The sequence below is a fragment of the Podarcis erhardii genome (assembly GCF_964252035.2).
Source record: "Podarcis erhardii genome assembly, chromosome: 6".
Classification (NCBI taxonomy): domain Eukaryota; kingdom Metazoa; phylum Chordata; class Lepidosauria; order Squamata; family Lacertidae; genus Podarcis; species Podarcis erhardii.
Window position 1 is genome coordinate 81,745,289 of NC_138510.1, and position 16,213 is coordinate 81,761,501.

The 16,213-nt window shown below is 39.3% G+C and overlaps 1 long non-coding RNA gene across 10 annotated transcripts in view; it reads left to right on the top strand.

Moving 5' to 3' along the window:
- LOC309343988 overlaps nt 1-16,213 on the top strand; it is a 127,454-nt gene that overhangs the window by 2,882 nt on the left and 108,359 nt on the right. For all 10 annotated transcript variants that reach the window (XR_014157488.1, XR_014157489.1, XR_014157490.1 and 7 more), the window contains one exon: nt 127-249. This is a non-coding gene — a long non-coding RNA (uncharacterized lncRNA). The remainder of the gene's footprint in view (nt 1-126; nt 250-16,213) is intronic.

Sequence of the window (16,213 nt, forward strand, 5' to 3'; positions counted from 1 at the left end):
CATATTCTTCATCAGGGTGGCTGCAGCTGCAGCAATAGCTGTCTGGGGCGTGGCAGAAGGCAAAAATTGATGGGCTTCCTGTTGCAGCAAAGAATTTCTACCTTCTCTAAGCACTAGGTTGGTCAGCAAATGTAGGTTTGTGAACTCACACCAGGGAGGTTTCCTCAGCAGCAACAGCCTTGATAACCTGCTACCAATTTGAAAATGATACCAGAAGTTATTGTAAATGAGAAGATGATCATGAAGCATGTAAGTTCCTTTTCCCATTTCCTGCAAAATATACAAAACAGGCTTCTGAGATCTTAGTAAGTTGCTGCTTAGTAAAACTGAGATTGAGCTCCAAGGTCTATATCAAGTAGAGCCATGGAGTCTAGGCGTGCTTGCATGGGAGTAAATTGCACTGTATTCAATAGGACTTCAGTATCCAGAGGGTCACACCCTAACCTCAGCCAGTTTAATCCCTTTTAATCCCTTTCAGCCAGTTTAATCCCTTTTAAGAATAAAAACTGATGAAATAAAAATGAATACAGTACAATATGCACCATGTCTTTTGTTCAAGGCTAGACTCCCAAGCTATGTGGAATCAAAGATTCCTCTCTGTTACACAAAAGAAGGGAGTCATCTCAGTGGAAGTCAGGGTTAGAAATTGAGGTGGCCACAAAACTGCAACAATTTATAATATAGCCATATTTTAAGACATTTGAAAAGGGTAATAAATAATAAATTTCACAGCCACCTGTGAAAAAATAGGGCTTTCAGCCATTTTGTGTTTGGTTTTTGATTGCATAACAGTTGCTTTTTGCTTTATGGTGTTTTGTACGATTTGGTCTGATGCCTTGTTATTCATCCAGCACTTTTAATGCCACATCATTATTGGGAGTAGGTTGGGCCAGGTCCAGAAGATTAGAAGATTGACTAGCAGATACAGCCTGATAAAAATAAAGATGCCCATTTAAGAAGAATGAGGGGTTTGGTCTGTCTAATGTTGTTCCCTCTCTTCCTACACATGGTGGAGGCTGCAGCAGATAATCTCTGTTTTTGTGATCTTGATATTGTTTTATTATTACCTTTGTGTCCCATCCAAGGGTTTCTGGGCAGTATACATGGAACTATTCTTTTTGTCCTATACAAGGAGGTAGATTAGAATGAGAAGCACTATAGTTAGTTCAAAGTGAACGAATAAGCCTCATGGCTGAATGGAGATTTGAATCAAGAACCACCAGTCCAAGTCCAACACTCTGACCATTGCACCACAGTGTCTTTCACTAGTTTTACTTTGCACCAGCTTTTCCAGATGATCAAACAAAATTTGAAGCTTTTATGTTACTCTACACTACATGCAATTTCTGCAAGTGTTGTATTTTCATAAAGGAGCAGTAGAGATCATGGATTGAATGTAGGCTTGCTGTTTCACGAATGTAAGGACCCTTTTGATATGTGAAAGCGAGTTAGGTTCTAAGGAGGTTCCCATGACACAGAATGGATGCTCCCCAGTGCCACCTCCCACACTGTCTTGGAGGACTCCCCAACCCTAGTTTAGAGCAAATATTTTTTTGCGGAGGGGGGCTTGGGAAGCATCTGGTTTGTAAGGTTCCAATTATATGGGCAAATCTGTCTTATTCCTGAAATAGAAATTCATTTTTGTGTCTTTTTTTTTTTTTTTTATAATAATTTTTATTGATTTTACAACATAAACAAAAAACAAACAAACATAATGCGACTTCCCCAAACCTCCCCTTCACTGCATCCAGATTTCAAAATTTTTAGCAATTCTTCATCCCATTTTTATATTTAATTCTCTTTAAAAAGAGTTTCTGCTTTATAAATTTCGATTTATAGCTGTAATTCTTTGTGTCCAATCCCCTGACATCTTAACATTCCGAAATTTTACAACAATTTTTAAGATAGTTTTTAAATTTTTTCCAGTCCTCCTCCACTGTCTCTTTCCTCTGGTCACGGATTCTGCCGGTCATCTCTGCCAGTCCCATAAATTCAGTCACCTTAGTCTGCCATTCTTCCAGAGTAGGTAATTCTTCAGTCTTCCAATACTTCGCCAAAAGGATTCTTGCTGCTGTTGTTGCGTACATAAAAAAGGTCCTATCTTTCTTTGGTACCAATTGGCCGACCATGCCCAGGAGAAAAGCCTCCGGTTTCTTTACAAATGTCCACTTAAGGATTTTCTTAATTTCATTATAGATCATTTCCCAGTAGGCCTTAATCTTTGGGCAGGTCCACCAAAGGTGATAAAAGGTTCCTTCACATTCATTACACTTCCAGCAATTGTTATTGGGCAAATGATATATCTTTGCAAGCTTGACTGGGGTCATGTACCACCTATAGATCATTTTCATTATGTTCTCTTTCAAGGCACTACATGCCGTAAATTTAATACCTGTGGTCCATAACTGCTCCCAGTCAGCAAACATAATATCATGACCAATATCTTGTGCCCACTTAATCATGGCTGATTTAACCGTTTCATCTTGTGTGTTCCATTTTAGCAGCAGATTATACATTCTAGACAAATTCTTAGTATTGGGTTCTAGCAATTCTGTTTCTAACTTTGACCTCTCCTTCTGAAATCCTAGTTTTCTGTCCTGCTTAAAAGTTTCATTAATCTGGTAGTAATGTAACCAATCTCGGACTTTAGGTTTCAATTTCTCAAAACTCTGTAGTTTCAGCTTTTCACCATCATATTCTATAATTTCACAATATTTTGGCCAGTCTGTATCCATGTTCAATCTTTTTACCGCCTTAGCTTCCATTGGTGACAGCCACCTGGGGGTTTTACTTTCAAACAAATCTTTATATCGATTCCATACATTATACAATGCTTTCCTAATAATATGATTTTTAAAATTTCTATGTACCTTTACCTTGTCATACCATAAATATGCATGCCATCCAAAACTATTATCATAACCTTCCAAGTCCAGAATGTCTGTATTCTCAAGAAGTAGCCATGGTTTCAGCCAGCAAAAAGCTGCTGCTTCATAATAAAGTTTTAAGTCCGGCAGGGCAAAGCCCCCTCTATCCTTTACATCAGTCAAAATCTTAAATTTAATTCTGGGTTTTTTGCCCTGCCAGACAAATTTAGATATATCTTTCTGCCACTTCTTGAAACAGTCCATCTTATCTAAAATTTGCAATGTCTGGAACAAAAACAACAATCTCGGCAATACATTCATCTTAATTACAGCAATTCGGCCTAACAAGGAAAGTCTCAATCTTGACCATATATCGAAATCTTTCTTCACTTCAGCCCAGCATTTCTCATAGTTATCTTTAAATAGGTTCACATTCTTAGATGTTAAATTCACCCCCAGATATTTTACCTTTTTAGTAATTTCCAAACCAGTTTCTCTTTGAAAACTGTCTTTTTCCCCCACCGTAAGATTTTTTTCCAACACCTTTGTCTTGTGTTTATTCAATTTAAAACCTGCTACCTGACCAAATATTTCAATAAGTTCCAGAACTCTTTTTGTGCTAGTTTCTGGCTGTTGTAATGTCAAAACTAAGTCATCTGCAAATGCTCTTAGCTTATAATGTTTAGTTCCGACCTGTATACCTTTAACCAGCTGGTCTCTTCTAATCATATTAAGGAAAACCTCCAGTACCGATATAAACAATAGAGGGGAAATTGGGCATCCCTGTCGTGTCCCTTTCTCTATTGGAATTTCATCCATAACCATACCATTTACAATAAGTTTGGCCTTTTGTCATTTTTGTGTCTTCTGAGTAGTTACATAGAAAGGAATATATCTTACAGATTCAAGAGAATGGAGGGGGAAAGTGAAAATAAGAAATATATATATGAGATGCCTTTGATGCAGGAGGTGATGGGGAGGGGTGCAGCCATTGTTTCTGTACCTGAGAATTCCTCTATTGATAGAATAAAAAGAAAATTGCAGAGTAGTTCCGTGAATCTTCCAGGGCTCCAAAGGACTGAAGGGCTTCTCTCTAAATAAAGTGCTCCCTGCATTTCCTCCCTGGCTCTTTGAATATAAAATTTGATCAAGGGAAAAAAAATGAACGTAATAGAAATCAGTTCTCATTTGCTGCTTTATTCATTTAATAAAATGGGCTGTTTGTGAATGGGCTTCCTTTGAAATGAACTATTTCCATGGTAAATGGGTGAGCATTTGAATAGACTGGAAGTGTGGAGAGATAGATAATGCTACTTGCAATGATGCCTATGATAGATGATGGCACATGTCAAATTTTAAATAAATTTAGTGCTCCTGAAATGTGCTAGATTGCCAGTGACTGAAATTACTCTATTTACCAAGCATGAACCACATAACTGCAGCAGTGCTTGTTTTTCCATGCCGACTTGTTTGCTTCTGTTGAATAAGGCAATGCAGAAGTGAAAGCAAACACGCTGCAAAGGAAACTGTCTTATGTCGAGCCAGACCACTGGTTCATTGCGCTCAGTATTCTCTTTGCTGATTGGCAGTGGCTCTCCAAGGTTTCCCAACCCTAGCATAGATTGAATCTAGGACCTTTTCCATGGAAAGCTCTTTAATGCTAAGCGTTGTCCCTTCGCCTTTCTAAAGTAATATTCACTGAACATAGTGGTATTTATTGACTTCAAAGTCATGCCAACACTAACTTGCAAGCCAATTGCTGTTTATCATCTCTGGCAGCCATCAAAGAGCTTCATATACCTTCTTGAAAATCCTTCCAAGGTCATTGTCCTGAGTTGGTAGCACCTTCAGAGATGTTGAATAAAGGGGCAATCAGGACTGGGGCCATGCTGTGCCCCCCAATGCCACAGTCTTTGTGAAAATCCCCTCCCACAGCTATTTGACCCCATTGGAAGACACTCATTTCCAGTGTGAGAAATGACAACTTCAGTTGAGTGATATTCATTGAGACTGCAGTGTGTGTGTGTGTGTGTGTGTGTGTGTGTGTGGTGTAAATCCCACTACTCTCACATACCACAGTCTCACTGCTGCTTTCCTGACCCTGCTGTTTATAAAAGTTAAAAACAAGAGATGTTAATTGTAAAAATGCAATCAACATCATGCCCATATTGGTCCTCAGAAACAGCTGGAAACCTGTAAAGCCCTCACACTCTTTTATACCTGAGCACTATATGTGCAATTAGCAAATGATCTTAAGAACTGGATGTGATCAGCCTTTTTTTGTATTCTCTGGGCCATGACAACTTAAGTAGGTTATACGTTGCTCTTGCTTCCAAGATAGTGAAGAAAACAAACATAGCAACAGAGTGAACGATAGAGAAAGGGATTGTGTATATAATTCTGATGGCTGAAATACACACCCCTGGTAACTTTGAATTTATTAAGTGTGTGGATAATTGGTTGTTTTTACAAGTTTAATTGTTTTAATAGTGGTGGTTTGCAACTCCTGGGCCCCTTTGGGATAGAAATTTAATAAATAAAATACTTGCTTATTATGAATCAAATTGAAATTAGGGATTAGGCATGTGAAAAATCTTGATTTTATAAGAATTAAATCCTAACTGCCCCCCACCACTAATGGGGCTTTGCAGAGTGGTGGAACAACTGGTACATTCATTGCCTATCCCAGGCATAGGCAAACTCCGTCCTCCAGCTGTTTTGGGACTACAACTCCCATCATTCCTAGCTAACAGGACCAGTGGTCAGGGATGATGGGAGGTGTAGTTCCAAAACATCTGGAGGGCCGAATTTGCCTATGCCTGGCCTAGCCACTTATAGTTCCTGTGAGGAGACAGGACAATTGGGACCAGTCCCTGTGACATCTCCAGACTGGTGCACTAGTTGAGTTTGAACTGTGCCCAATGCCAGCTGCCAATGGCTGTGAGATTGGCTTTGGATACAACAGATCGGAGGCCAGCACAGCCTCTCCCCACCCTTCCTTTCTCTTTGGGGCTTTTTGCTGGGCTTCCCCCAATGAGGATATCAACAGCAGGCCTCCTGGCTATTTGGTGGCCAGCAGGAGGCTGACTCACTTGTCAGAGCTGAGCTGAGGGACACCTCCACTCAATCTAAGCCTCACATAGCTCAGCCTAAGAAGGATTTGGATTGCCCTTTAAATCTATTTCCCCAGCCTTGAGCAGTCGATAGTTGCAGAAAATCCTTCTGTCTGTTCAGAGTCTAGTTGTTTTCGTTTAAGCAGCCATTCCTTCAGTATAATTAATTGTCTTCATCAGCTAAAGGTACTGGGTGTCACTTGTGTGCATTTTGTTTAATAGTTTTTATGGTCAGTCCTGCACAATGTAAGGAAGCATTTTGCTGCATGCAGAAAGGGGTTGAAATGTCACAAGGATGAAACCACTCACAGTGGAAGGTTTTATGGTTGTGATTTTATCTTTGAGGTCAGTGGGACTTACTCCCAGGTAAGCGAATTAGGAAGATTTGCAGCTTCGTGGACTTGAATGCTGTTGGCTTTGGGTATGCGTGTGGCAATGCTGCCGTATCTCGAGTTTCATAGTCTTAAAACTTCACCACTTAAAGTTCTCCCTCCTCTCCGCTCATCGCGGGGATGACAACAGCATCACTAGAATGCCGACACAATAAATGCACGGGTAGCAGGTTTAACAAAAAAATATAAATGGATTACGGAAGCCACATAGCTGTTTTGGAACACCACAACAGTTTAACAAAACTGCAGCATTTGAGCTGAACTCTGCTTTTAATAGACTTCTGCACTGGCCCTTATGGGTACTACCAATTTGTTTCTTTGGAGGGCATCTGAAGCCCATCAGATGTTAATAGTGTTCAGTCACAGCTGAGGTAGGCTGGCTATGAACCAATGATCCAGAGGCAAAAAGCTTCTGTGGCCCATCACCAATCTCCCTGAGCCACCCAGTCTCCTGCAGTCCACTCATCTTTCTGGTCTCATAGCTCTCATAAGTTAATCTTTCTTCTCCTGTGTCTAATGTGATAATCTTTCTTCTCCTACATATCTGCCTTTGACTTCCTTGACAGTAAGGCTGACAAACACCCTCAGTAGTCCCCCCCCCTCCCTTTGTTGCACAGAAGTATTAGTCAGGAGTACAGTTTGAAGTAAAATGGATATCTAAAAATAAAAAGACATGTGCAGGAACCGTTTTCACGCGTTCAGCTGAATGCCGAAGGCACATGCTGACGCTCAAGTGTGGCTAATGAGAGTGGTTCCACCCTCCTCGTTCATTCATTGAATTCATGAGGGGTTTTGTGAATAAGGCTTATTTTTTTTTAGAGTTCTGTGGAGTTTTTAATATAGTTTTCTTGTGTTAGTTATGATATATAACTGAATTGAATTATGATTATCAGTTGGATTGTTTTGAAAAATTATTCTTATACCATACTATGTACAGAATGGTACCTTGGTTTAAGAACAGCTTAGTTTATGAACAACTTGGATTAAGAACGCTGCAAACCCAGAAGTAGGTGTTTTGGTTTGTGAACTTTGCCTTGGAAGCAGAACATGTTTCACTTCCTGTTGAGTGTGTTCCTTTTGTAAATTGAGTCCCTCGCTGTTACGGGAAAGCACACCTTGGTTTAAGAACGGATTTCTCGAATTGATTAAGTTTGTAAACCAAGTTACCACTGTACTGCTTTTATTGCTGCTATTACAAGTTTTTGTTGAAACATTTTTTTATTTGGATGAATTATTATAATAGTTGATTTTGAGTGGTTGTCATGAACTGAATTACTAAATTTATTTGAAATGCTGATGTTGGTGTTTGTTACAGATTGCTGTTTGTTACTGAAGTTCTTCCTTCATTTCTTTCTTTCTTCTCCATACCTCAATAATCCTCTCTGCTTCTGATCAACATGTGAGGAATGGTTATTGATCAATCAATTTCTGTACCACCTTTCAACAGTCAAACCACACTTTCAGCCATGGTGCCCCATCGGAGGAATTCCCTCCCCAAAGAAGCTTGTCTGGCACAGACTCTCATTATATTTTAGGCATCAGGCAAAGTATCCTATAATTGTATCCTATCCTTCAGTGTATAATATCAGGGTGGTTTACCATACAGCACAATACATAAAAAACAAAACCAAGTAACATTTGCACGATTGTATAACGCCTCAAAATCCAGAGAGCAGCTCCCTTCGTTTAACAACATTCTGAAATACAGATTCCTGCTATTCCTTAAAGACCAAGCTCCCATCGGGGGCATTTTTACCTCTCACCTTTTCTCAGTTTGAGAAAATTCTTATTTAACATCACCTTGGCTTGAGCAAAAGACAGCTAAAATGCTACTCTCATCCTTGAGCTGTGACAGGAGCAGCATCACAAGGAGAAAACCATTTGCAGCCATCCTTACTGACACTGAAACATCACATGCAATGGCCTGGTTTGAATATTTTGCTCCTGGGACAACAGCTAGCCTTAGTGTCATGACTGGATGATGCGTTTGGGGACAGGATGTTCCTGCTGGTTCAGAAGGTTCAGAGCCTGGTCCTTTGTCACTATTCCATGCACCAAGGCATGGAAGTGAAAGTAGCAAAGTTCTCTTCCCTTCTAATGCACTGACTGCTAGTGCTGTTCTTAACCTTTTCTCCAATTGCTTCCCGATTGATCTGTTTATTGAGCGTTACTCCTGATCTGTTTGCACAAAATTTGCATGGATTTTATCTTATACCACTGTCAAGTGGTAGTTATCCCACACTCTAAAATACGTTTCTCCATTACTTTTTCCTTTTACTGTAAAAAGTCATTTTTTAAAAAAGCACATTGAGTGCTGTAGTGCTGTTTATCACAATGTACCACTTTCTTGGGGTTGGTTATGAAGGTGCACTTTATTGCATGAGGGGCATATATTGGCATCTACCTGAATGGGTGAAAGATACACTCTAAAGTGCTGACAGACTGAAATTAACCACTGGCAGTGACTAGTTTGCATACGTGCCGCCTCTTTGCAGATATTTACTCCTATTCATCCGTGCTGGGGCACAATGCTGGAGGGTGTCATTCTCCCCCACATAATTATTAATTGCCAGGAATGACTGCTCAAATATGACTACTGTGGTTCTGAAAAGTCTGAAAATGGGACAGTATTATATCTAGCTGTCAAAACCTGTCCTATAAAGTTCACATCACAATAGAGGCCAGCACTCTAGCATATGGCAAGAAAGAGATGTACAAATAAGTTGTCATATTTTTCTTGTAATCAGCGTATCTTGGACCATGGATGACATGGATTAAAAGTTTCTAGAATGGGATAATGACTCTGGGAGGCATAGCATTCTACTCAGTTAGCTAATGAAAATCTGATATTCCATTTCTTCTTTTCTCTGTTGCATTACAGCACTTGATTTATCTGTTCAGGAACAGTTTACCACTTATCTTTACAGTTTGTAATACTGCCGTAGGGAATAAACATTTTATTTCTGCAAACAATCCCCAGAAATAGATTTTTTGTTGTTACTGTTACTGAAAGCAGTTTGTTTTTAATAATACACATTGAATTTTAGAGCCTGATTCCTTATGGAACCATAAAATGCAAGCCAATCTCAGCATCTGACTTCCTCTCTTTGTCAACTTTTTACCAGATGTGCTGGATTGTCTGCATGATCAGCTTCTGAAAACAAAGTACAGTGTTAAGAACATAAAAAATTGGATTGCTAGTGCATTGAGCCCAACACCCTGTGGCAAGCCAGATGCTGTCATAAGTTTTCAAGAATGGTATGATGGAAAAAGCCACTATTTTATCCCTAGCATGTGTTATTCAAGGCACACTGCCTTTGAACATGGAGTCTCCATTTTGGGGCTGTTATGTTACAGGCTTGTAGAAGTGCATTGGCAATTTGATGAAAAATTATGTTGTCTTTGTAGAGAGGAGTGATAGATGTTGCTTATTATCTATTGCTGTTAGTTATTAGTAACATGTAAAAGGAGGTGAGAACTCCCACAATGGTCTGGATTTGAATTCAGGTTTCCCAGTGTAGCATTCCCAACAATTAATAATTTCGGTTTCTTGTGTAGTGAGAAAGTACATTAATTCTACATGAAGGTCTAATACTTCACAGAATCACAGAATTGTAGAGTTAGAACGGACCTGAAGTGTCATCTAGTCCAACCACCTGCAATGCAGCAATCACAGCTAAAGAATCCCTGACAGATGACCAGCCAACCTCTGTTTCCAAACTTTCATTGAAGGACAATCCACCCCCTTCCAAGGCAGTCTGTTCCACTGTTGAACAGTTCTTACCACCAGAAAGTTCTTCCTGATGTTTAGTAAGAATCTCATTTCTTGCCCTTAAAGGTATACACTGGAGATGTAGCTACCCCTTCATATCAGCTTTCTGCTCTAGTATTTACAAGAGTAGAAGGGAACATCCACCAAACAGCTGGAATGGTGCAGTGGCAGAGGTTACTTTGCTAACTCTACAGCCTTCCATAGCCCTTGCCTCTAGTGTGAACTGGCCAGAAATCAACAAGTGATTGGTGTACATGCTCTTACTTAGCATTACAACAGCTAAATGTAGATGCAATGTGTAGATTTGCTCTGTGTGTTTTCTGTTCTGCAACAGCGGAAAAGCTTGGGGTCAAGGAAGAGGGTGGAGGGAATGTTTCACTACGCAGTTCTTCTGCATTTTTACCTGGAAGTAAAATCTCATTGCCATGGGTCTTACTTCCAAGCACGTATGCACAAGACCTCAGCCTTAAAGCAATAATATCCCAGCAGGTGGTGTTGAATTTTATGGCTTCTAAAAATCCAATGGCTTTATATTTATTTTTATATCTCGCACCTCCTACAAAACTTCTTTCTTTTGTCCTCATTGATCATTTCAGCTGTTGATCCATCTCTTCATCCTTTTTCCAGTAGCACTCTTGCTACTGCCAGGATTACTGCTTCTGTGGCCTAAACTGACCAGAATTGGATACTGACTGCTTTGGATTGCAGGTTGCTAAAGTGTGTCACTGCTTTGTTGGCATCCTTCTGAACAAATTGATCCTAACTTGTCCAACATAACACGTATTGCCCTTTGCTCTCCTTGCCTCTCACATTTCCCTACAAAACACCTCTGCTTTGATCACCTTGCATATCCCCTTCCATTTTTTCCACTAATTTCCTTTTTGTCTCTGCCTTACACTTCAAGCTTAATACTCTCACTTTTTAAGGCCTTGTAGAATTGATTGCTGCCTACAAAGTGGTGCTTGTTCCTAGTTGCATGATATGCTTCTCTCCCATTCTTTTCAACGTAACATCTCCTTTGTTTCCACCTCCTTCCTTTCCCGTGGCATTTTCCCTCTCTGTGTTGTCTGTCCTTGAGTCTTCTTCTATCCCAACCTTTCTGTCTGCCTCGTGGGAGGCTAGATGGAAAACTTTGAACAATCTAGTTCTAATATAGATGTCTTAATGGACCGACAAAGGATATATTCTGGTTGTGCATAGACTTGGTAATTTAGCACTCGGATGCATTGCATATGAGACTCGGAGCAGCCAGATACTGTAGAGAAGTGAAGGATGGTGCGGAGGCATGTAAATGAATAATAATTCCACTGTTCCACGTACTTTAAACTCTGGCTGTTTAACTATTAATATTCTAGGTTTATATGATAAGATAAATTGGTACCACTTAGAATACATAATGGGCTTACTTGAGGTGTTTACTGCTGGGAGCTAGGATTTAGAATGCATTTTAGGTTCACTTCCAAGGTTTAAAGGGCCTCAGACACACACTTCTCTTGAAATTAAGATTATTTGTGGGGTTTGATTTTTGTTCCCCATACTTGGTATCCCTTTCCAGTTGTAATAATGTTATCAGTGCATGTATTTAGAAAGATTATTTTGCAGCATTTGGCTGTAAGGACCTTTGTGATTTACTGGAAGGTTCTGCTAATTCATTTACATACAAAATGAGATTATTTGTTACCACATTTAAACTTTTTTAACAGTCATTAGTATTACTTTGTGCTGCACTTATAAATGAACAGAAGAAAAGTTGAACTACAGAAGGCAACCCTGTTTAAACCGCAAGCCACTCTTTGTGTCGAGGAAGACACTGGCTTTCAGTAAACTCGTAGTACTAAGGAGAGATCAGAGGATCCTTTAATCCAGATCTGTTCCTTTATGCAGAGTAATAATGCTCTCTTCCCTTGTCTTCTATCCCATCTGACTGTCTTGAATCTGACAGCACTGAATATCCATGTGTGGGCATAACAGTCTTAGGTGTGCCCAAGCCTGGATGATTTAGTCAGTATTCCAGATGAAATTTGAGATGATCCTAGATAAAATCCAGGAATCGGATGCTTGATATGGGCCCCAGTATTTGGGATTTTATGGATTTATGCATTAAGGACATCATGCCTGCTTGTGAATTGACCTCCGGTAGTGTTGAAGTGCAGGATGTACTTGTGAGAAGGGGAGACATGGTCTTTTCCCCACCATATGTAGGGGAGTGGTGCTGGGGGAAAGCTAAGATTTAATCCAACCCAGAGGCATCTATATGTGGGGATGAGGAAGACAGACAGAAGTGGTTTGGAAAGCTTTTACTGTAGCCGCGGTGAAACATGCAGGCTGCTTTTCTTTTTAAAACCTGTTCAGCCAGGTGATTGGATGCAATAAAAATGTGCAAAAATACCTTCGGCTGCTTTATTGTCCTCCCCCCCCCCAAATAATGACCTTTTTAGTTGATTTTTGCCAAATTGAAAAGAAAAGTATTACAAAATGGTTTACAGATTGTATTCATTGCAGGTAAGATTGAAATGAGTATACCCTAGAGGGTTGGAAATGTAGTGCCTGAGGAGCTGAATTTCCTTTAATGTTGGTGCGTTTAGAAAAACAATTTAATTCTTGTGGGGAATCTGTTTTGAACGTTATTCAAGATACTGCTTGTGGTTGGCTCCAGATGAAATTTCACTTGACTATGTAAGCAGTATTTTGGATGTAGAACTATTTGTATTAACTTTCAGCTGCTGTGATCCGCTTTGTCACTTAGTGTTTCTGGGGGGTGGGGGGTGGCGGGTGGGACAGGATAAAATTATACTAAACAAAGGATGAATTTGTTAATCCCTATTTGTTAACTCTTAATTAAGCAGGGATTGAAGAATAAAATGTGAAGTTTTCTGGGTCCTAGGCCGTGCCACGAACACATGAATTGTAAGAGTATAAAATGTCACTGACAAAATGAACTGACAAATTTAAGTGCAACTTTGTGAAGGAAAGGAAAGACTTTGTAATTATTCAGTTTTGAGAGATATTGGAGTGGAGTGATTTAGGATGGGCTTTCATAGAAAACCCAAGTTAAAATGCCCCTCCCTCCACCATTTATTTATTTATTTATTTATTTATTTATTTATTTATTTATTTATTTATTTATTTATTTATATGATTGATTGATTGATATACTGTCCTTCATCATAAGCCCTCAGGGCAGTTCACAGAACCATAAAGCTCCATCAGTGGTCACTTTCCCCTTACAAGATTCATGTGAGCAGAAAATTACAGAATTCCCTATAAACTGCCCTGAGTTCCAGATGCAACTGTGATGAATTTGTTGGAATCTGTCTGTCTCAAGAAACAATGGAGTGCAAAGGTGTAAGAGACAATGGAGGTGAAGTCAGACTGCTGACTGCAGAGACCAATTCTGTCCACTGTTGTACAGTGACCGCATTTGCATGTCATATTAAACCATAGTTTAGTGGAACATGAGCAAGCAAAAAGCAAGCCACAGCAAGCCTTAGGTTTGTGCACTCCCCTGGGAAGATGAGCTCAGAAAGTGGATAGAGAGAAGCTTTTCTCCCTATTTTATAACCCAGGGCCATCGAGTGAGGTTGGCTGTTGGAACTTTCAAGACACACAAAGGAAGGTACTTCTTTACACCACACATAGTTCATAGAATCTTAAAAGTTGGAAGGGACCCAAGTAAGAGCTGTTTATCAGTGGAACAGTTTCCCTTGGGAGGTTGTAGACTCTCCTTCCTTGGAGGTTTTTAAGCAGAGGTTGGATGGCCATCTGTCATGGATGCTTTCGCTGGGATTCCTGCATTTCAGGGGGTTGTACTAGATGACCCTTTGGGTCCCTTCCAACCCTTCAATTATATGATTTTATGAAAACAAATACAATAATCCCCACATTTGAATGCAGCCAAAGTCCAACCGCTTATGCTTTCTGGAAGTGGAAGTACTGTAAGATGTCCTAATACGAGTTATATTTTAGCAGACAGAGTTTAGCAGGTTTGTGACACACACACCCACACACCCACACACACCAGTTAATGCCCCTACTCACATGTGAATATTGACAATCCCATTTGAATTTTTATGAGTGTCTGAAAACTCAATAGCGCTGATGAATGTTGCCTTCACCCAAATGTAATCATGAGCATTAACTCAAATATGTCTAAAAACTGGGGGGAAATATATATCTTTGTTTGGGTCTCATATAATTCAGCTAGTGTTGATCACATTCATATGTGCAAATTGACATTCACCAAATTTTGGACATAAATTGCAACATATATGTAGAGTGGGTGGAATCTTTTTGTTTGTTGGTTTGTTTTTTGAATATTTTATTAGTTGAATATAAGAACAACATATAATCAAATACAAACAATCAAATACAGTTTTCCCCTACCCCCCCCAAATCCCCAACTACATCCAGGTAATTACATTGGTAATATAATCAAATAAAAAATTATTTCTACAGTTGCTGGTTTAAAAAATGTCATTCTTTTTTTTAAAAAGAACTATATATGACTTGCCTTAAAGAGTGGGATTTTGGGAAGGGGCAGGACAAAAATTGGAAATAAAAGAAATAAATGAAAGCTTTGAAAATGACTTATCGGATGTAATAAGTTTCCCAGCTGCCCAGGAATTAGTCTGGTGAATTTACACATGCTACACATGTCTCTCACTGCTGATTTTACATGTCTTGCAACTGACATTCCACTTACTACTAAAAAGTGTGCTTGTGGAGTTTTGTTCCTGAAATCCTTTGGTCTGACTCCTGTGAGTCTTGAGTGTCATTCCAGCTCCAGTAACTAATGCGGGTAGCACAGGTAGATGGATCTGACAGGACTGAGAACTAACAGCGTGTCAGACGCTTTTCTCCAATGAAGGCTATAGATCAGACCTAGGAATCTGCTGGAGCCGAAGAGGGTGACAAGGGAATAACATCCCTTTCTCTTCCATCGACAGGGGTAATAACTCCTGGCTCTCTAGGGACAGATTGTAAAAGCCAATAGCTAGGAGCTATGAAGCAGGGAGGGCAGAAGAATTGAAAATTAAAGAGGGAGTGAAAATTTGGTGTAAGGCTTTAGTGAGAGGTTGGAATAAAACATCAAATGTCACTCGTTTAATTGCCTTATTGTTGATGTAGGGGGGTCTTGAAATTTTAATTTTTATGACTTTAAACAGTCTAGTTAAAATGATTAAATAACACACACTGTATTTGTGGGTAGGTCAACTACACACACACACACACACACACCATGTGCTTTACATATTTGGATAGCTTTTGTGTACTCTGTTTCATTGCTTTTTGAAATAGTGAAAAAAGGGTTTAGAAACCCCCCCCCCAATAAAAATGTTAAGAGCTATTGCAAAAACATAAATGCAGAAGTTCATGAAAGTACAATTTCTCTCTTTCTCTGGCTCTCTGTATGCATATGAGCACTGCGACATAGCATGTTCTGTGTATGCAGTATATAGTGCGTTAAATGTATTTAAAAGGTATTCCCATATTTTATTCATATTAGTAAAAGCATATATTTTACTTTGATTTCAGAGAAGCTACATAAATTCAAACCCGTTAAACTTTAGCCTGGATATTTATTTATTTATTTATTGTTTACGGTCTTTGTGTGTGTACACAAATCACAGCCCAAGGGAGTGATTTTATTTATTTCTACAGTAGTTGATGCAATCACAAAGTTTTTAAGATACAGCCTTCAAACCACCTATTGGTTTAAACGTGGTTAGTCCATAGCAGGTTGTTTGAGCTTTTCAGCTTAACTCGGTTTAGGATCTCATCCTTGGATTGCAGTTCTTGCAGATACTAATTTGGAAGTAAGCTTCTCTTCAAGAACTCTGGTAGGATTTTCAGTATTAGGTTATCATCCTGGGGCTCAGGGTATTATATGTGAAAAACAACTGCATAATTAAATCAGCCCAAGTATTTAGCCTACTGAGAGGTCTTTATTGTGTTTTGTTCTTCACAATGAAACAATATTAAGAGATTTTACAGAACTGGCTGCAATAGTGAACAGACTTTCTCTGGTGCAATCCCGTATCTTTTAGAACAATTTATTCTAGAGTAAAT